General features: G+C 38.1%; 1 protein-coding gene across 1 annotated transcript in view; it reads left to right on the top strand.

Annotated features, from left to right (window-relative positions):
- Positions 1–2662: 2662 nt before the first annotated feature.
- Positions 2663–22290, top strand: part of PLEKHA2 (pleckstrin homology domain containing A2) — a 607368-nt gene continuing 587740 nt past the window's right edge. The window contains exon 1 of the mRNA XM_053718084.1: positions 2663–2769. The gene's annotated coding sequence lies outside the window, so the exon portion shown is untranslated. The remainder of the gene's footprint in view (positions 2770–22290) is intronic.

Raw genomic sequence — 22290 nt, 5'->3', positions numbered from 1 at the left:
AGAGACACCCACAGAAAACACACACCCTCACAAAGGCATCCACAGAAAACACAGACACACACACCCACCCTCACAGAGGCATCCAGAGAAAATACACAAAGACAAATATACATGCACCCTCACAGAGACACCCATAGAAAAAGCTCAGACATATGTAAACACCCTCACAGACATCCACAGAAAATGCACAAAGACATACACACCCACCCTCACAGAGAGACCCACAGAAAAAAAAATACATACACACTCATAGAGACACAAACCAAAGCACAAAAGACATAAACACAGACACCCACAAAAACACTCACAGGAGGAAACATTTATGCAACTTGCATCTCCTAAATCAACAGTGTGTGACATGCATGATAAAAAAAAATTTGCAGAAATTAAGAGATCACTTTTTAAAGAATCATATTTGTAAATGTGCAAACAAAAATAATTCTGTGAATTCAAAATTGTACATTAATGATCTGGGTAGATGGCTAGATGAAGAATAGTACTTTTAAAAGGTTGACATATGTTTGTTTGATTTTTCCCCATTTTCCCCAACCAAGAGCACCACTTCAAATATAGTGTACAAATGTTCCCATCTGTCAGCTGTACTTATGGATTTTGAAAATGCTGTACTCTATATGGTCTTGGTGGAACCATAAGCTGTGGTACTCATACCATTAGATCTGGTTAAATGCAGGATTTAGGCTTGTTGGTATGTATTTCAAAATTAAGTCAGCTGTAGTGTAAACTGAACAGTTTTAAGTTAACCTGTCTCATTTCAAACACTGAGCAATCTTAGTCTGCGAGTATAACATGTTATGCAGATGTAAAAATCTTAGATATAATGCCTCCTTGCATCTGGAAAGTCCTTGCATAAAGGGGCAGTAAACTGCAATGTAATATATATATATATATATATATATATATATATATATATATATATATATATATATATAAATGCATATATGCCAAAAGAGCACCTACCATTTGTGTATTGAGGAGGAAACATCTGCATGGTTTTAAATATAGAATTTCTACAGCATTGTCAAATAATCATAAATACACTGCTGCTAAAAAATGTGTTTTTATGGACCCCTGGCCCCAACATACAACTACTACCACATTGAAGTTACAATCCGAAATTGCACAAAGAAATAAAAAACATTTGCTAAGTAAGTCCTACCTCCTCTGCAAATGAAAGTGATCTGCCGTCTGACTCAGGCACACACTGTAGAAAAAAAGTGCCAAGTCTGTCTCACACTGTGCATAGTGGTTTAGTGCACACTCAGAAATCATCTCAAATGCTAATACTTTACTCCTTGTAATAACATTTCCCATGCTCAATTAGCACTCTGCTGTTGTACCCACTGGTGGCTGTCAAAATAAAAAAAATAAAAAAATAAATCTTTTTTTTTTTTTTTTAGTTCTTGCCTCATGGGGCCCCCTGTCACCCCCTGATGATGGCCCTGCATTCAGGAGCGAGAGATTGCAAATGGTGCAGCGCTCTCTTGTGCATGGGCAGTAAGTGGGTCAAATGAATGGCCACACCCACACCACGCTCCTGTGCATGGCTATATAGTTTCAAATAAATATTCACTCTATTAATTTTTGTTATATGTTTGCCCAACATAAAGATGATTGTTTTGATGATCATTTACACATTCGTTTAAAATTAGTGATTTAATCAGTAGTCCTCAATTATTTTTGTCTAATTTCAATATCCATTTAACAGTTCTGACAAACTTTATATATATATATATATATATATATATATATATATATATACACATATATATATATATATATATATAGTTTAACATTAATCCCTACTTGTTTATTATACTTATATTTTTAAGGTGTAATTTCCCAAGTGGATAATCCTTATGGATCATAGTGTCTATTTATTCACTGGATCATTTCAATTTGGCTCTACCACTAAATAAAATAATAATAATAATAAAAAAAAAAATAGCTGGTGGTATTAGAACAATGAAAATTAATTATGAAATCATTATTTCAAGGTATGTTTATGTGGATAATAAATATTATTTCAAAGTGAAGAATATTCATAAGTAGCATTTAGATGTATAAAGACATTACATTGTGGAAGTTCTTTGATTAAAGGGACACTGAACTCAAATTTGTTCTTTCATGATTCAGATAGAGCATGACATTTTAAGCAACTTTCTAATTTACTCCTATTATCAAATTTTATTTATTCTCTTGGTATCTTTATTTGAAATGCAAGAATATAGGTTTAGATGCGGCCCATTTTTGGTGAACAACCTGGGTTATCCTTGCTGATTGGTGGATAAATTCATCCACCAATAAAAAAAAGTGCTGTCCAGAGTTCTGAACTAAGAAAAAAGCTTAGATGCCTTCTTTTTCAAATAAAGATAGCAAGAGAACGATGAAAAATTGATAATATGAGTAAATTTGTAAGTTGCTGAAAATTGCATCCTCTATCTGAATCATGAAGAAAACAAAATTTGGGTTCAGTGTCCCTTTAAGCTGAGAAGCATAAAACTATGCACCACAAATAGTTCTTATTAGCAGCTTCCTCATTTTGATTGTATTTTTTACAGACGTGATCTAGCTTCTGTATGCCTTATGTATATAGGGGTGTGTTTTAAGGAGTGTCTGTTATATCAAGTTTATCTGAGGAAAGCAAACAAGAAAACCAAGAGGAGAGCAGGAAACAAACAAGAAAACCAAGCAGGCAGCAGCAAAGCTGGAAGGGAAGATTCGGATTGTGAAGATAAAAACTACAGTGAGGTCAGAGTTTGAGAAGGAATAATGAGTATTGGATGACAGTTGATGGTGGAGAAAACGAGCAATACATTTAAAATTAGATGTAAAATTATTGCTTGCAAAACTAATTAGCAAGTTTAAATTCCTTGTATGAGAACATTATTTTATAACAAAACCAGTCTAATTTTTCAGAAATGTGACGCAGTAATTAGAATAAAACGTAGAAACTGCACGACTACTTCACAGTTCTTTTAAAATTGGGGGTTGTAGCTATGCTAATTTATTTACCAGATCAGGATCTTGTTTAGATTTAGTGCTATATGAATGGAAGTGATTTTCTTTATCTCATGATGTAAAGGAACGTTAAAATGGAGCGCATGGAGTTAAATGTTGTACCTGTTTGTCTCATTAAGGTCCGTGTTACTTATGTATTTGATTGACAACTTAATGAGTGTTTTTTTCCCTTTTATTTTTGATTGTAGCTTTTAAGAGACAAACTGGGCTGTATGCATTTCACGTAGTTGATTACATAAAAGGCTATGCTTTTACATAGCAAGCAAATCAATAAAACAAACTTTGTTAACAGCAGACAGTGTATAACATTGTTACAAAATAATGTTAGCAGAATAGTTAAAAAAAATACTGTATTACTCATAATCCTATGCTTTTATCATGCTTTTTACTTTAGGTTCTATAAATACATTTGCTGAACAAGAATATGCTTTATGGTTACAGGGCTTAGCCTCATATATTTATATGGGGCTTCTATGACCCTTGCATATTTTTTACATACAGTTCAAGATGATGAAAGATGGAAATAAAATTTACTTCTACAATCAAATTCGCTTTATTCTCTTGGTATCCTTTGAAATGCACTGCTGGGAGCTAGCTGAGCATATAATGTGAGTCAAAGACAAGAGACTTATATGTGAAATCAGCACCCAGTGCATGCTGCTCATGAGCCTGCGTAGGTACGGTCTTCAATAAAGAATACCAAGAGAATGAAGTAAATTTGAAGGTTGTTTAAAATTGCATGCTCTATCTGAGTAATGAAAGTTTATTTTCTCTTTACTGTCCCTTTAAAATCCATGTACACTAAAACAATTTTGTATATTTAAAAACAAAACAAAAACACCAGCTATTTTTTTAAATATTTGATCTCTTTTACTAGGTGGACCACAACCTTTTTTATCCCTTAGTAATTTTGTGGTTAAAAATTACACAAACTTAAATATAAACTAGGTGATAAGCCTGCCCAGAGGGCAGTCTATGTTTAAATAATACAAACCCCTAAGTTAAAGTTACAAAAAATAAAAAAAAGTAAAATTGCAGAAAAAAATAAACAAAGCTATCCAAAATATTTTTTTTTAAACCTAAACTAATACCCCTATAAAATAAAAAGTCCCCCCAAAATAAAAACACCTCCTAATCTAATACTAAACTACCAATAGCCCTTAAAAGGGCCTTTTGTAGGGCCAACCCCCCCCAAAAAAAATAACACTAAAAAAAACCTAAACTACCCATTGCCCCTAAAGGGGCATTTGTATGGGCATTGCTCTTAAAAGGGCGTTCAGCTCTTTTACTGGCCTTAAACACTACTACTTCACAGTTAAACATAATTTATGTAACATAATGCACTATACATGCGACTGAAATAAAGTATAATGTGAGCAATCCTAAAAAGTAGACGGATAGTGAGCCCTTATTAAAGGTTACTGGAATGAAATTCCCAGAAATATACCACATATAGTTGACACAGGGGTTACATTGTCCATGACAAATATAAAGAAGTAAACTTGTGTCCAGCAATTTTGAAATGAATTAACAAGGCAGTTCGTTAGTCAAGCCAAGCAAAGGTTGATTAAAGGGACATGAAACCCATCGCGCTATTACACTCAATGTAACTCGCTCCCGCTGTCAGACAGAGCAGGAGCGAACTACATTGAGTGTAATGGCGTGATCGGGCCGGGCTGTGACTAGACAGGTGCCCAGATGCGCTCAGAGGGAAAACCAGACCCGCGCAGTAGAGCACAGAGGGCGGGTCTGAAAAACCCTCTTTTTTTTATAAAAATTCCAGCGGCAATATTATCTTACATAAAGCTAGCACTAATATAATGTTATATAATTCTGCACTATCTGCAGAATTATATAACATTATTTTCTAGGTTTACTGCCCCTTTAAGACGGAGGGGCAGCTCTGGGAGGACAGTGGAACTGACTATAACGATTATATGGTCCGGTGAGCTGTGGGCTGCATATGCCTTTTGAACCCGGTCTTGAAGGTACACTCTAGGAGGATTTCTACTATCCGCGTCTAACATTGTGCTTTACTAACACCTGACGCAGGACTGTTATATTTCTACACGTTTGGGTATGTTTGCTAAAATACCCTATCACTAATCAACCTTTGCTTTGCTTGGCTTGACTTTTAGGATTGCTCACATTATGCTTTATTTCAGTAACATGTATAGTGCATTATGTTACATAAATTATGTTAAAATAATTATGTTCAATAAATGTTTTTCTGTTTTGCTGAGAGTTTGGGCTTTTCGTGAGTATATGCACACGAGTATCCTCTTTACTTTTTTTGTCCTATATATAAGTCTGTGCTGGATTAGTATATCTAGATATCTTCTTTAATTTTTATATATACTGTATATATATATATATATATATATATATGTGTGTGTGTGTGTGAGAATACTCAAGTATGCTGGTAATGCACTGTGTATCACCCTCACTGCCAGGTCAGAGAGTAAGGGGGGGCATCTATTGTGTCAGCAATAGTTTAATTTGTGTCATACAAGTCACCACCAGCAATCTGATATATAAACTGCAGAAACTGCTTCCATTCAAAATAAAAGGACCATTAAAACTGAAAAAACAGAATTTATGCTTACTTGATACATTTCTTTCTCTTGTGATGTATCGAGTCCACGGATTCATCCATACTTGTGGGATATTCTCCTTCCCAACAGGAAGTGGCAGAGAGAGCACCCACAGCAGAGCTGTCTAAATAGCTCCTCCCTTAGCTCCGCCCCCCAGTCATTCGACCGAAGGCTAGGAAGAAAAAGGAGAAACTATAGGGTGCAGTGGTGACTGAAGTTTTTAAAATAAAAATATACTACCTGTCTTAAACAGACAGGGTGGGCCGTGGACTCGATACATCACAAGAGAAAGAAATGTATCAGGTAAGCATAAATTCTGTTTTCTCTTGTAAGATGTATCGAGTCCACAGATTCATCCATACTTGTGGGATACCAATACCAAAGCTTTAGGACACGGATGAAGGGAGGGACAAGACAGGTACCTTAAACGGAAGGCACCACTGCTTGTAGAACCTTTCTCCCAAAAATAGCCTCCGAAGAAGCAAAAGTATCGAATTTGTAAAATTTGGAAAAAGTATGAAGCGAAGACCAAGTCGCCGCCTTACAAATCTGTTCCACAGAAGCCTCATTTTTAAAAGCCCATGTGGAAGCCACTGCTCTAGTAGAATGAGCAGTAATTCTTTCAGGAGGCTGCTGGCCAGCAGTCTCATAAGCCATACGGATGATGCTTTTCAGCCAAAAAGAAAAAGAGGTAGCCGTAGCCTTTTGACCTCTCCGCTTACCAGAATAGACAACAAACAATGAAGATGTTTGACGGAAATCTTTGGTTGCTTGTAAGTAGAACTTTAAAGCACGAACCACATCAAGATTTTGCAACAGACGTTCCTTCTTTGAAGAAGGATTAGGACACAGCGAAGGAACAACAATTTCCTGATTGATATTCCTATTAGAAACAACCTTAGGAAGGAATCCAGGTTTGGTACGTAAAACCACCTTATCTGCATGGAAAACAAGATAAGGGGAGTCACACTGTAAAGCAGATAACTCAGAAACTCTTCGAGCCGAAGATATAGCTACTAAAAACAAAACTTTCCAAGATAGAAGCTTAATATCTATGGAATACATAGGTTCAAACGGAACCCCTTAAAGAACTTTAAGAACCAAGTTTAGGCTCCATGGCGGAGCAACAGGTTTAAATACAGGCTTGATCCTGACCAAGGCCTGACTAAATGCTTGAACGTCTGGAACATCTGCCAGACGTTTGTGTAAAAGAATAGACAAAGCAGATATTTGTCCCTTTAAGGAACTAGCTGATAATCCCTTCTCCAATCCTTCTTGGAGAAAGGACAAAATTCTAGGAATCCTAATCTTACTCCCTGAGTAACCCTTGGATTCACACCAACAAAGATATTTGCTCCAAATCTTATGATAGATTTTCCTGGTGACAGGCTTTCTAGCCTGAATCAGGGTATCAATGACCGACTCAGAGAAACCACGCTTTGATAGAATCAGGCGTTCAATCTCCAAGCAGTCAGACACAGAGAAATTAGATTTGGATGCTTGAACGGACCTTGGATTAGAAGGTCCTGCCTCATTGGCAGAGTCCACGGTGGAACAGATGACATGTCCACCAGGTCTGCATACCAAGTCCTGCGTGGCCACGCAGGCGCTATCAGAATTACCGAAGCTCTCTCCTGCTTGATTCTGGCCACCAGACGTGGGAGGAGAGGAAGCGGTGGAGATACATAAGCCAGATTGAAGGACCAGGGCACTGCTAGAGCATCTATCAGTACCGCCTGGGGATCCAAGGACCTGGCCCCGTAACGAGGAAGTTTGGCGTTCTGTCGGGACGCCATCAGATCCAATTCTGGTGTGCCCCATAGCTGAGTCAGCTGGGCAAATACCTCCGGATGGAGCTCCCACTCCCCCAGATGAAAAGTCTGACGACTTAGGAAATCCGCCTCCCAGTTCTCTACCCCTGGGATATGGATTTCTGAGAGATGGCAAGAGTGATCCTCCGCCCATCGGATTATTTTGGTTACGCTCTTGGAACTTGGCGGATCACTCCCATGGTATGTAGGTCTTCTACACAGCGTAAGTACGCCTCTCTCTTTGTCTGGTTTGCAGACAATTGTGAAATGCGAAATCTCCCCCTTGGGGGGAGTCTTTGAAGTCCAGAAGATATCCTTGGGACACAATTTCTAAAGCCCAGGAATCGTGAATATCTCTTTCCCAAGCCTGAGCGAAGAGAGAGAGTCTGCCCCCTACTAGATCCAGTACCGGATCGGGGGATACCCCTTCATGCTGTCTTAGAGGCAGCAGCAGGCTTCTTGGCTGTTTACCTTTGTTCCAAGCCTGGTTAGGTCTCCAGACTGACTTGGATTGGACAGAATTCCCCTCTTGCTATGCTGCAGGGGAAGCTGAAGCGGGACCACCCTTGAAGTTCCGAAAGGAACGAAAATTATTTTGTTTGGTCCTTATCTTATTTGTTTTATCCCTAGGGAGGGCATGGTCTTTCCCTCCAGTGATGTCTGAAATAATTTCTTTCAGTGCTGGCCCGAATAGGGTCTTTCCTTTGAAAGGGATGTTCAAAAATTTAGATTTTGATGACACATCAGCAGACCAGGACTTAAGCCATAACGCCCTGCGTGCTAAAATGGCAAAACCTGAATTCTTTGCCGCTAATTTAGCCATTTGGAAAGGGGCATCTGTAATGAAAGAATTAGCCAACTTAAGGGCCTTATTACTATCCATAATATCCTCTAATGGAGTCTCCACCTGGAGAGCCTCTTCTAGAGCCTCAAACCAGAAAGCAGCTGCAGTAGTTACAGGAACAATGCATGCATTAGGTGAATTAGGAGAAGAAAACCTTAATGAACAAAAATTTTCTTTAGAAGACCCTCTAATTTTTTATCCATAGGATCTTTGAAAGCACAACTGTCTTTGATAGGTATAGTTGTATGCTTAGCAAGAGTAGAAATAGCTCCCTCCACCTTAGGAACAGTCTGTCACGAGTCCTGTATGGTGTCAAATATGGGAAACATTTTCTTAAAAACAGGAGGGGGAGCGAACGGAATACCTGGTCTATCCCACTCCTTAGTAACAATAGTTACAATCCTCTTAGGGACTGGAAAAACATCAGTGTAAACAGGAACCTCTAAGTATCTGTCCATTTTACACAATTTCTCTGGGACCACTATAGGGTCACAATCGTCTAGAGTAGCTAATACCTCCTTGAGCAATAAGCGGAGGTGTTCAAGCTTAAATTTAAAGGCCGTCATATCAGAATCTGTCTGAGGGAGCGTCTTTCCTGAATCAGAAATCTCTCCCTCAGATAACAAATCCCTTACCCCTACTTCAGAACATTGTGAGGGTATATCAGATACGGCTACTAAAGCGTCAGACGGCTCAGCATTTGTTCTTAACCCAGAGCTGTCACGCTTTCCTTGTAAACCAGGCAGTTTAGAGAGGGTTTTATTCATAACTGTGGCCATGTCTTGTAAAGTAAATGAATTAGACGCACTAGAGGTACTTGGCGTCACTTGTGCGGGCGTTACTGGTTGTGACACTTGGGGAGAGCTAGATGCTAAACCCTCATTTCCTTCTAACTGAGAATCATTTATTGCAGTATTTTTAAGTGCTAAAATATGCTTTTTATAATTTATAGACATATTAGTGCAAGTGGAACACATTCTAAGAGGGGGTTCCACAATGGCTTCTAAACACATAGAACAAGGATTTTCCTTGATGTCAGACATGTTAAACAGGCTAGTAATGTAACAAGCAAGCTTGGAAAACACTTTAATCAAAGTAAATAACACTTTAAACAAAAACGGTACTGTGCCTTTAAGAGAAAAAAAGCTGCACAAACTCTGCAAAACAGTGTAAAAAAGCAGTAAACAAAACGAAATTTTTACAGTAGCATCATAAAGTCTTAGTAACTTTGCACCACTATGCAAATAAACAATTAACCCCTTAATGTAAAAACCGGTTTGAAAAAACGTCAAAACCGGTAAAATAGCGTTCAGCACCTTGCCACAGCTCTGCTGTGGCACCTACCTGCCCTTTAGGAACAATTTGTGGGAAAAAAAAACCTCTTTACAGCCCTCAAATACAGCAGGAACCTCTGGAGAAGTAGCTGGATGCTTCTGAGGTAAAGTTAACTAGGCCCCTCCCACCTCACTCAATGTTATGGGGCCTAAAAGAAACTCCACAGAGTGTTTCTTAAACTAGCCATGTGGGTTAATAACCTTTAAACAAGTCACAAAGACCCCTTAAAGTCCCTCAAAAAAGGTTATATTTGTAATTAAACCAAAACGTTTTTTCCTATCAGTGTCACCAGTAACTATGAGCCCTTTATGCAAGCTTGGATTCCTCTTTTACTGAATACAGCTTACCTTTCCCTCATGGGGATATTGCCAGCCTTTTCTAGAAATAACACAGTCTGTCTAGAAAAAAATCGACTGAACATACCTTAATGCAGTTTAGCCTGCAAACTGTTCCCCCAACTGAAGTTTTCCTGTACTCTTCAGCCCTTGTGAGAACAGCAGTGGATCTTAGTTACAAAATGCTAAGATCATCATCCGCCTTGTAGAAATCTTCATCCCTTTTCTGCCAGAGAGTAAATAGTACACACCGGTACCATTTAAAATAACAAACTTTTGCTTGAGAAAATAAAAACTAACGCCTAGATTTAGAGTTTTGTCGGTAAAGTCCCGCGTAGCTAACTCCGCTTTTTTTCCCAACGCACCCTTAAGACAAAGCTGGTATTTAGAGTTGTCTGAGGGGCTGTGTTAGGGTCCAAAAAAGGGTGCGTTGAGCCTAATGTTCCGCCACTTCAACCCTCAATACCAGCGTTGCTTACGGTAGCGGTAAGCAGCTAAAACGTGCTTGTGCACGATTCCCCCATAGGAAACAATGGGGCAGTTTGGGCTGAAAAAAACCTAACACCTGCAAAAAAGCAGCATTCAGCTCCCAACGCAGCCCCATTGTTTCCTATGGGGAAACACTCTCTAAGTCTACACCTAACACCCTAACATGAACCCCGAGTCTAAACACCCCTAACCTTACACTTATTAACCCCTAATCTGCCACCCCTGCTATCGCTGACACCTGCATTATATTATTAACCCCTAATCTGCCGCTCCGCACACCGCCGCAACCTACATTATACCTATGTACCCCATATCTGCTGCCCCTAACATTGCTGACCCCTATATTATATTTATTAACCCCTAATCTGCCCCCCCCATGTCGCCGCTACCTTACCTACACTTATTAACCCCTAATCTGCCGACCGAACCTCGCCGCTACTCTAATAAAGTTATTAACCCCTAAACTGCCGCACTCCTGCCTAGCAAACCCTATAATAAATAGTATTAACCCCTAATCTGCCCTCCCTAACATCGCCGCCACCTAACTTCAAGTATTAACCCCTAATCTGCCGACCGGACCTCGCCGCTACTATAATAAATGTATTAACCCCTAAAGCTAAGTCTAACCCTAACCCTAACACCACCCTAAATTAAATATAATTTTAATCTAACGAAATAAATGAAATATTATTAACTAAAGTATTCCTATTTAAATCTAAATACTTACCTGTAAAATAAACCCTAATATAGCTACAATATAACGAACAATTATATTGTAGCTATTTTAGGATTAATATTTATTTTACAGGCAACTTTGTATTTATTTAAACTAGGTACAATAGCTATTAAATAGTTATTTACTATTTAATAGCTACCTAGTTACAATAATTACAAAATTACCTGTAAAATAAATCCTAACCTAAGTTACAATTAAATCTAAAACTCCACTATCAATAAATAAATTAAATCAATTAACTACAAGTACCTACAATTACCTACAATTTAATAAACTAAACTAAATTACAAAAAAAACAAAACACTAAATTACAAAAAATAAAAAAAGATTACAAGAATTTTAAGCTAATTACACCTACTCTAAGCCCCCTAAAAAAATAACAAAGCCCCCAAAATAATAAAGGTCCCTACCCTATTCTAAATTAAAAAGTAACCAGCTCTTTTACCAGCCCTTAAAAGGGCTTTTTGCGGGGCATTCCCCAAAGTAAACAGCTCTTTTGCCTGTAAAAAAACCCCACAATACCACCCCCCAACATTACAACCCACCACCCACATACCCCTACTCTAAGCCAAACCCCCCTTAAATAGACATAACACTACCCCCCTGAAGATCTCCCTACCTTGAGTCGTGTTCACCCAGCCGGGCACCGATGGACCAAAAGAGGACATCCGGAGTGGCAGAAGTCTTCATCCTATCCGGGCAGAAGAGGACATCCGGACCGGCAGACATCTTCATCCAGGCGGCATCTTCTATCTTCATCCATCCGGAGTGGAGCCATCTTCTTCCAGCCGATGCGGATCCATCCTTCTTCACTGACGCCTACTCGCTAAATGAAGGTTCCTTTAAGGGACGTCATCCAAGATGGCGTCCCTCGAATTCCGATTGGCTGATAGGATTCTATCAGCCAATAGGAATTTAATTAAGAAAAATCTGATTGGCTGATTGAATCAGCCAATCAGATTCAAGTTTAATCAGATTGGCTGATCCAATCAGCCAATCAGATTGAGCTCGCATTCTATTGGCTGTTCCGATCAGCCAATAGAATGCGAGCTCAATCTGATTGGCTGATTGGATCAGCCAATCCGATTGAACTTGAATCTGATTGGCTGATTCAATCAGCCAATCAGATTTTTTCTACCTTAATTCCGATTGGCTGATAGAATCCTATCAGCCAATCGGAATTCGAGGGACGCCATCTTGGATGACGACATTTAAAGGAACCTTCATTCGGCGAGTAGGCGTCGTGGAAGAAGGATGGATCCGCGTCGGCTGGAAGAAGATGGTTCCGCTTCGCTCCGGATGGATGAAGATGCCGCTTGGATGAAGATGTCTACCGGTCCGGATGTCCTCTTCTGCCCGGATAGGATGAAGACTTCTGCTGCTCCGGATGTCCTCTTTTGGTCCATCAGTGCCCGGCTGGGTGAACACGACTCAAGGTAGGGAGATCTTCAGGGGGTAGTGTTAGGTTTATTTAAGGGGGGTTTGGGTTAGAGTAGGGGTATGTGGGTGGTGGGTTGTAATGTTGGGGGGTGGTATTGTGTTTTTTTTACAGGCAAAAGAACTGATTTCTTTGGGGCATGCCCCGCAAAAAAGCCCTTTTAAGGGCTTGTAATAGAGCTGTTAACTTTTTTTAATGTAGATTAGGGTAGGGAATTTTTTTTATTTTGGGGGGCTTTGTTATTTTATTAGGGGGCTTAAAGTAGGTGTAATTAACTTAAAATTCTTGTAATCTTTTTTTATTTTTTGTAATTTAGTGTTTTGTTTTTTTTTGTAATTTAGTTTAGTTTATTTAATTGTAGGTAATTGTAGGTACTTGTAGTTAATTGGTTTAATTTATTTATTGATAGTGTAGTGTTAGGTTTAATTGTAACTTAGGTTAGGATTTATTTTACAGGTAATTTTGTAATTATTTTAACTAGGTAGCTATTAAATAGTAAATAACTATTTAATAGCTATTGTACCTAGTTTAAATAAAAACAAAGTTGCCTGTAAAATAAATATAAATCCTAAAATAGCTACAATATAATTATTCGTTATATTGTAGCTATATTAGGGTTTATTTTACAGGTAAGTATTTAGATTTAAATAGGAATACTTTAGTTAATAATATTTAATTTATTTCGTTAGATTAAAATTATATTTAATTTATGGGGGGGTTAGGGTTAGACTTAGCTATAGGGGTTAATACATTTATTATAGTAGCGGCGAGGTCCGGTCGGCAGATTAGGGGTTAATACTTGAAGTTAGGTGGCAGCGATGTTAGGGAGGGCAGATTAGGGGTTATTACTATTTATTATAGGGTAGCGGCGAGGTCCGGTCGGCAGATTAGGGGTTAATAAGTGTAGGTAAGGTAGCGGCGACGTTGGGGGGGCAGATTAGGGGTTAATAAATATAATATAGGGGTCGGCGATGTTAGGGGCAGCAGATTAAGGGTTCATAGGGATAATGTAGGTGGCGGCGGTGTGCGGTCGGCAGATTAGGAGTTAAAAATATTTACTATAGTGGCGGCGATGTGGGGGGGCCTCGGTTTAGTGGTACATAGGTAGTTTATGGATGTTAGTGTACTTTATAGCACAGTAGTTAAGAGCTTTATAAACCGGCGTTAGCCTAGAAAGCTCTTAACTACTGACTTTTTTCTGCGGCTGGAGTCTTGTCGGTAGAGGCTCTACCGCTCACTTCAGCCAAGACTCTAAATACCAGCGTTAGGCAGATCCCATTGTAAAGACAGGATACGCAATTAACGTAAGGGGATCTGCGGTATGGAAAAGTTGCGGCTTGAAAGTGAGCGTTAGACCATTTCCTGCCTGACTCTAAATACCAGCGGCCGGCCAAAACCAGCGTTAGGACCCCTTAACGCTGCTTTTGACGGCTAACGTAGAACTCTAAATTTAGCCGTAACATTTTTGTCACCACACTCACTTTGCCCTTCCTAGCAGTTAAGCAGGCAGAGAGAATGACTGGGGTGCGGAGCTAAGGGAGGAGCTATATAGACAGCTCTGCTGTGGGTGCTCTCTCTGCCACTTCCTGTTGGGAAGGAGAATATCCCACAAATATGGATGAATCCGTGGACTCGATACATCTTACAAGAGAAATTGCATGCTCTAATCTAATTTGCAGTACTGTGAGTTTAACCCATGCAATGGGGTGAAACACACAATAGAAATACAGCTCATGACTTTTTTTTTATTATAATAGCCCTTTAACAAGCACTTATGCATATTTCAATTTTCAAATGGTGTCCCTTTAATGTATCAAATCATTTACATTGTGTTTTTTTCACACAGATTTTTTTATTAGACTTGTGGTTTGTGCTATAATTTATAAAAGGAAATAGCAGATAGCTGCATCACAATATTACAAGCAATTGTGACTCAGCTGTGAGTCACATATAAAATATCTTTTACACTTACCATAGAAAGTAACAGGAAGTTCTTGCAAGTTAATTTGCTTATAGTGCTGCTGGTATTGTGTGACTAAATCTGAGCATTTTGCAGCAGGATTGGTATCTAGCAGTACATGTGATTCTAAAGTTTACATGAATTACATTATAAAATCACTTATTTTGTACTTGTAAACTTTAAGGAACAGTACACATTGAGATTGCAATATAAAATCCTTGATTATGCATAAAAATTGACATTATACTACAAAATTGGCTTCTCTAAACAAGGAAAATGTTGGTTGGAGTTTGATTACTGAAAACAAAGTGGTTAAAGGGATACTAAACCCAAATGTTTTACTTTCATGATTCAGATAGAATATGCAACTTTCTAATTTACTCCTATTATCAATTTTTATTTGTTCTCTTGCTATGTTTATTTGAAAACCAAGAATGTAATCTTAGGAGCTGGCCCCTTTTCGGTTCAGTACCTGGGTAATTCTTGCTGATTGGTGGCTAAATGTAGCCACCAATCAGCAAGTGCTATCCAGGGTTCTGAACAAAAAATGGGCTAACTCCTTAGCTTAGATTCCTGCTTTTTTTAAATAAAGATAGCAAGAGAACAAAGAAAAAATAATAATAGGAGTAAATTAGAAAGTTGCTTAAAATTGTATGCTTTATCTGAATCGTGAAAGAAACAATTTGTGTTTAGTAACCCTTTAATCTTTTTTACTTGAATCATGTATGGCTCTCTCCTGGCAAAGTCGGGCTCATAGTATACAGAAAGTGTATGAATTTGCCTTTATGAATATGGGGGCAAAGCTTTCAAGATGGCCACCACAGTTTTGTACTAGAAAATATGCCACCATATTCACTGCTAAATGTCAGCGTAGAAAATGTTGCACTCGTACTGATTTCCTATCTTAACAGTTCATCCTCAGATCATCCAACTCTGCCCTTAAAGGGACATAAAAAACAAATATTTTCTTTCATGATTTAGATAGAGCATACGTTTATCAGTTTTGTTTCATTTTCTTGGTATCCTTTATATGAGTTAGCTGAACACATCAGTAAGACGCATATATATGCAGCGACCAATCAGCAGCTAGCTCCCAGCTCATGTACCTACCTAAGAATGCTTTTCAACAAAGGATACCAAGAAAACAAAGCAAATTAAATACAAGAAATACATTGGAAAGTTGTTTAAAATTGTATGCTCTATCTGAATTATGAAAGAAACAATTCTATTTCTCATCCCTTGTGTCAACTCAATTGTCTAACTCGACATTTAAAGGGACACTAAACCCAAATTTATTATTTCATGATTCAGATAGAGCACACAATTATAAGCAACTTTCTAATTTACTCCTATTATCATTTTTTTCTTCGTTCTCTTGCTATCTTTATTTAAAAAGCAGGAATGTGATGCATAGTAGCCGGCCCATTTTTGGTTGAGAACCTGGGTTATGCCTGCTTATTGGTGGATAAATGTAAGCCTCCAATTAAGCAAGCACTATCCATGGTGCTGAACCTAAAATGGTCTGGCTGCTAAGATTTACATTCCTGCTTTTAAAATAAAGATAGCAAGAGAACGAAGACAAATTGATAATAGGTGTAAATTAGAAAGTTGCTTAAAATTTTATGCTCTATCTGAATCATGGAAAAAAAAACTATTGGGTTCAGTGTCCCTTTAACTCCCTCCTATAACTGTCTGCACCTCTACGCACTACCAGACTCACTGCTCAGATGATTGCTGATCACTTTAAAATAAAATTAACCCAATTCTACCCACCCCTACTATTAAAGAAACTCTGTTCTCTCCTGTAACAGGGGAAGAGGTCTTCACACTCCTACCTTCTTCTCATCTCACAACTTCTCCACTTAACCCTATTCATTTAGGGCTTCTTCCCCCTCTCTCTGTTTCTTTAGCACCTGCCCTAAACTCATCTTTTTAACCAGTGTCTCACCACTGGCACATTTCTTGATTACATCCAAGCATGCGTTAAAGTGATATGAAAGCCAACATTTTTGTTTCATGATTCAGATAGAGCATGCCATTTTAAACAACTTTCTAATTTATTTTTATTATGGCATTTTCTTTGTTTTCTTGGTATCATTTTTTGAAAAGCAGGGTGGGAAGCTTAGGAGCCGGGGCCATTTCTGGGGCAAGAGCACTAGATGGCAGCACTATTTCCTGTCATGTAGTGCTCTCATCTCTTCAACAAAGAATATCATGGGAACGAAGCAAAATTGATTAGAGAGGTACTTTTTTAAGTATACAGGTAGCCCTCAGTTTACGCCGGGGTTAGGTTTCAGAAGAAATGGTTGTAAATCGAAACCGTTGTAAATTGAAACCCAGTTTACAATGTAAGTCAATGGGAAGTGAGGGAAATAGGTTCCAGGCCCCTCTCAAAATTGTCATAAGTAACACCTAATACTTTATTTTTAAAGCTTTGAAATGAAGACTTTAAATGCTAAACAGCATTATAATCCTAATAAAATAATCACACAACACAGAATATATAATTAAACTAAGTTAAATGAACAAAAACATTTGCTAAACAGCATTATAAACCTAATAAAATAATCACACAACACAGACTTCACTTGCATTTTTCTGCAAACAGTTCTTTCTATGCATTCCAATCTGGACTGATTTATAGACAGGAAGATCTTGTTCCTTTGAAATCTGCTCGATAGCTCAGGTCTGGTTAAACTGATTAATTTCAGCTTGCTTGGCTTTGCTGCAACACAAGCGGACAGCTCCACCTACTGTCTATTTTAATAAATGCACTGCTTCTCAATGCTTTTCAATAGCAGTCACATGACTGGAAAAAAAGGTTGTTATTCTGAAACGGTGTAAATTGAACCGTTGTAAAACGAGGGCCACCTGTACTCTGTCTGAATCACGAAAGAAAATATTTGGGTTTTATATCCTTTTAATCACAGCAATTCTAAAAAAGTCCTCACTTGACCTCACCACTTCTTTTAAATGTCAGAGTCAGGAAAATTGAAAACAAATTTTGAGAAAAAATAAATAAATCTATTGCTCATTTAAAAAGAATCACATTGCTTTCTTATTACAAAGTTGTTGATTAAAGGGACACTGAACCCAAATTTTTTCTTTCATGATTCAGATAGAGCATGCAATTTTAAGCAACTTTCTAATTTACTTCTATTATCAAATTTTCTTCATTCTCTTGGTATCTTTATTTGAAATGCAAGAATGTAAGTTTAGATGCCGGCCCATTTTTTGTGAACAACCTGGGTTGTTCTTGCTAATTGGTGGATAAATTCATCCACCAATAAAAAAAGTGCTGTCCGGAGTTCTGAAATAAAAAAAAAGCTTAGATGCCTTCTTTTGTAAATAAAGATAGTAAGAGAACGAAGAAAAATTGATAATAGAAGTAAATTACAAAGTTGCTTAAAATTGTATGCTCTATGTGAATCACAAAAGAAAAAAATTGGGTTCAGTGTCCCTTTAAGCAATGTTACTGTATTTAATGATTCTTTAAATGCTTATGTATAAACTAAACAATTTTGTTGGCAATGTTTTTTTATGACTATGCTATTCAATGATACATTATATATGGTTATTTATTTTGCCCATTTTAATATTTGTCTATAAAAAGGGTTTTCATGTTAATTAATTGAGGACAATTCCTTATTTTTAATTTTATTTGTTTTATAAGATGAAGTACAAATTTTAATTGAAATATTTTATTGTTGAATATAATTCATTTATTTTACATTAGGTTTGTTTTTCATTTATATACTATGGAGAATAAACGTATCTTCAATAAGAATTGTGTAGCTAATATATCGTTTGTCATCCACGATTCTAATTTTGAATATGGATTTTTATATTGAAGTATTTTTTAGATTTTATATTGGTTGAAGTATTCAAATATTTGTATTCATTATATAACTTCCCAAATGTATTTAATTTATCATTTATTTTTATTTTTTTGCAATGTTTTAATGTTTGTGTAATTTGTTTTATCTTCGATGAGACTGCTCCATGTAAGATGCTTTTATATATATATATATATATATATATATATATATATATATATATATATATATATTAAAGGGACATGAAACCCAAAAATTTTCTTTCATGATTCCGATAGAGAATACATTTTTAAACAACTTTCTAATTTACTTCTATTATCTAATCTGTTTCATTCTCTTGGTATCATTTGTTGAAGGAGCAGCATCGCTCTAATGGTTTCTAACTGAACACATGGGTTAGCCAATCACAATCGATATATATATGCAGCCACCAATCAACAGCTAGAACATAGGTTCTCTGCTACTCCTGAGCTTGACTAGATAAACCTTTCAGCAAAGGATAACAAGAGAAGGAAGCAAATTAAATAATAGAAGTAAACTGGAAAGTTGTTTAAAATCGTATTCTCTATCTGAATCATGAAAGAAAATGTTTGGGTTTCATGTCCCTTTAACTTTTATAAAGTATAAAAAGGTAAAAACTTGCTAGTTTGATTGTTCCATTTTTAAAACGTGTTGTAATTAACATTTTTATAACTTCCTAGTTGTGTACATGTTGTAAAGTTTCAAGTGTGACAAGCAATATTTTTAGGATTATTTTTAAAGACTAGGCATTTGCATTTGATCATTTGATTGTAAAGCGAATACCAAATATGGCCATCGGCAGAAGCATTCTGCTATTTTCGGCACCAAATGTTTTTTGTGTGAAAGCGCAACACACAAACATCTGTGCAAATCCAGATCTTTATGCGTTGCAATTTCACACAAATAAATCTGGCACCGAAAATAGCCGAATGCTGCTGCCCATGGTCATGTTCGGAATTCGTTTCACTAACTAAACTTTAAATGATTAAATGCACATGCCTAATAAAGGCTGTAGTGTTGCACGGTTGGTAGTTACAAGATCAGGCTACCAGAAGAGCAGAAACGTAATAGCAAGAATCTTGGCAAAGATTATAGTGCTGCAAAGCTGGTGGTTAAAGTGAATGTAAATTTTGATGCACCAGTGCCCGGTTTTTAATAATCCTATTAAAAACAGGGGAACTTTCATTCATCAAACTTTACATTTCACTGGTTTTGTTAAAATACTTACCTTTTCTTCGTGAAAGCCGCTCCAGCGCTTCCCCCGCTCGTCGCAAACCTCTTCATACTTCAGCAATGACAATCCCGGCCTTCCTCCAATCACGGCGTTGCTTTAGCCAGTGATTCCCCTGGGGGGAAGCCGTGATTGGAGGATGCCGGAATCGTCATTGCTGACGTATGAAGAGGCTTGCGACGGTCTGGAGAACCGCTGGAGCGGCTTTCAAGAAGAAAAGGTAAGTATTTTTAAAAAAACAGTGAAATGTAAAGTTGGATGAATGAAAGTGCCCCTGTTTATAATAGGACTAGTCCTAAAGCCCGTTCACACGGGCCATTTTTTTGCAGTACAGCGGTCCCACCCCTTGCGCTCTCTCCCTCCCCTCTCTTTTGCTCTCTCTCCCCCCTCTCATTTGCTCTCTCCCCCTCTCTTTTGAGCTTTCTATCTCCTCCCTCTCTTTTGAGCTCTCTCTCACCCCCCTCTCGTTTGCGCTCTCTCTCTCCCCCTCTCGTTTGCGCTCTCTCTCTCCCCCTCTCGTTTGCGCTCTCTCTCTCCCCCTCTCTTTTGCGCTCTCTCTCTCCCCCTCTCTTTTGCGCTCTCTCTCCCCCTCTCTTTTGCTCTCTCTCTCTCTCTCTCTCTCTCTCCTCCTAATGTAATTAACATTTTTATAACTTCCTAGTTGTGTACATGTTGTAAAGTTTCAAGTGTGACAAGAAATATTTTTAGGATTATTTTTAAAGACTAGGCATTTGCATTTGATCATTTGATTGTAAAGCGAATGCCAAATATGGCCATCGGCAGAAGCATTCTGCTATTTTCGGCACCAAATGTTTTTTGTGTGAAAGCGCAACACACAAACATTTGTGCAAATCCAGATCTTTATGCGTTGCAATTTCACACTAATAAATCTGGCACTGAAAATAGCCGAATGCTGCTGCCCATGGTCATGTTCGGAATTCGTTTCACTAACAAATGATTAAATGCACATGCCTAGTAAAGGCTGTAGTGTTGCACGGTTGGTAGTTACAAGATCAGGCTACCAGAAGAGCAGAAACGTAATAGCAAGAGTCTTGGCAAAGATTATAGTGCTGCAAAGCTGGTAGTTAAAGTGAATGTAAATTTTGATGCACCAGTGCCCGGTTTTTAATAATCCTATTAAAAACAGGGGCACTTTCATTCATCAAACTTTACATTTCACTGGTTTTGTTAAAATACTTACCATTTCTTCGTGAAAGCAGCTCCAGCGCTTCCCCCGCTCGTCGCAAACCTCTTCATACTTCAGCAATGACAATCCTGGCCTTCCTCCAATCACGGCGTTGCTTTAGCCAGTGATTCCCCTGGGGGGAAGCCGTGATTGGAGGATGCCGGAATCGTCATTGCTGACGTATGAAGAGGCTTGCGACGGTCTGGAGAAGCGCTGGAGCGGCTTTCAAGAAGAAAAGGTAAGTATTTTAAAAAAAACAGTGAAATGTAAAGTTTGATGAATGAAAGTGCCCCTGTTTATAATAGGACTAGTCCTAAAGCCCGTTCACACGGGCCATTTTTTTGCAGTACAGCGGTCCCACCCCTTGCGCTCTCTCCCTCCCCTCTCTTTTGCTCTCTCTCCCCCCTCTCATTTGCTCTCTCTCTCTCCCCCTCTCTTTTGAACTTTCTCTCTCCTCCCTCTCTTTTGAGCTCTCTCTCACCCCCCTCTCGTTTGCGCTCTCTCTCTCCCCCTCTCTTTTGCGCTCTCTCTCTCCCCCTCTCTTTTGCGCTCTCTCTCCCCCTCTCTTTTGCTCTCTCTCTCTCCTCCTAATGTAATTAACATTTTTATAACTTCATAGTTGTGTACATGTTGTAAAGTTTCAAGTGTGACAAGCAATATTTTTAGGATTATTTTTAAAGACTAGGCATTTGCATTTGATCATTTGATTGTAAAGCGAATGCCAAATATGGCCATCGGCAGAAGCATTCTGCTATTTTCGGCACCAAATGTTTTTTGTGTGAAAGCGCAACACACAAACATCTGTGCAAATCAAGATCTTTATGCGTTGCAATTTCACACAAATAAATCTGGCACCGAAAATAGCCGAATGCTGCTACCCATGGTCATGTTCGGAATTCGTTTCACTAACAAATGATTAAATGCACATGCCTAGTAAAGGCTGTAGTGTTGCACGGTTGGTAGTTACAAGATCAGGCTACCAGAAGAGCAGAAACGTAATAGCAAGAGTCTTGGCAAAGATTATAGTGCTGCAAAGCTGGTAGTTAAAGTGAATGTAAATTTTGATGCACCAGTGCCCGGTTTTTAATAATCCTATTAAAAACAGGGGCACTTTCATTCATCAAACTTTACATTTCACTGGTTTTGTTAAAATACTTACCATTTCTTCGTGAAAGCAGCTCCAGCGCTTCCCCCGCTCGTCGCAAACCTCTTCATACTTCAGCAATGACAATCCTGGCCTTCCTCCAATCACGGCGTTGCTTTAGCCAGTGATTCCCCTGGGGGGAAGCCGTGATTGGAGGATGCCGGAATCGTCATTGCTGACGTATGAAGAGGCTTGCGACGGTCTGGAGAAGCGCTGGAGCGGCTTTCAAGAAGAAAAGGTAAGTATTTAAAAAAAAATCAGTGAAATGTAAAGTTTGATGAATGAAAGTGC

The sequence above is a fragment of the Bombina bombina genome, chromosome 6 (genome assembly GCF_027579735.1).
Source record: "Bombina bombina isolate aBomBom1 chromosome 6, aBomBom1.pri, whole genome shotgun sequence".
Taxonomy (NCBI): domain Eukaryota; kingdom Metazoa; phylum Chordata; class Amphibia; order Anura; family Bombinatoridae; genus Bombina; species Bombina bombina.
The sequence above is the reverse complement of the archived record's forward strand: the minus strand, read 5'-3'. Positions and strand labels throughout refer to the sequence as shown.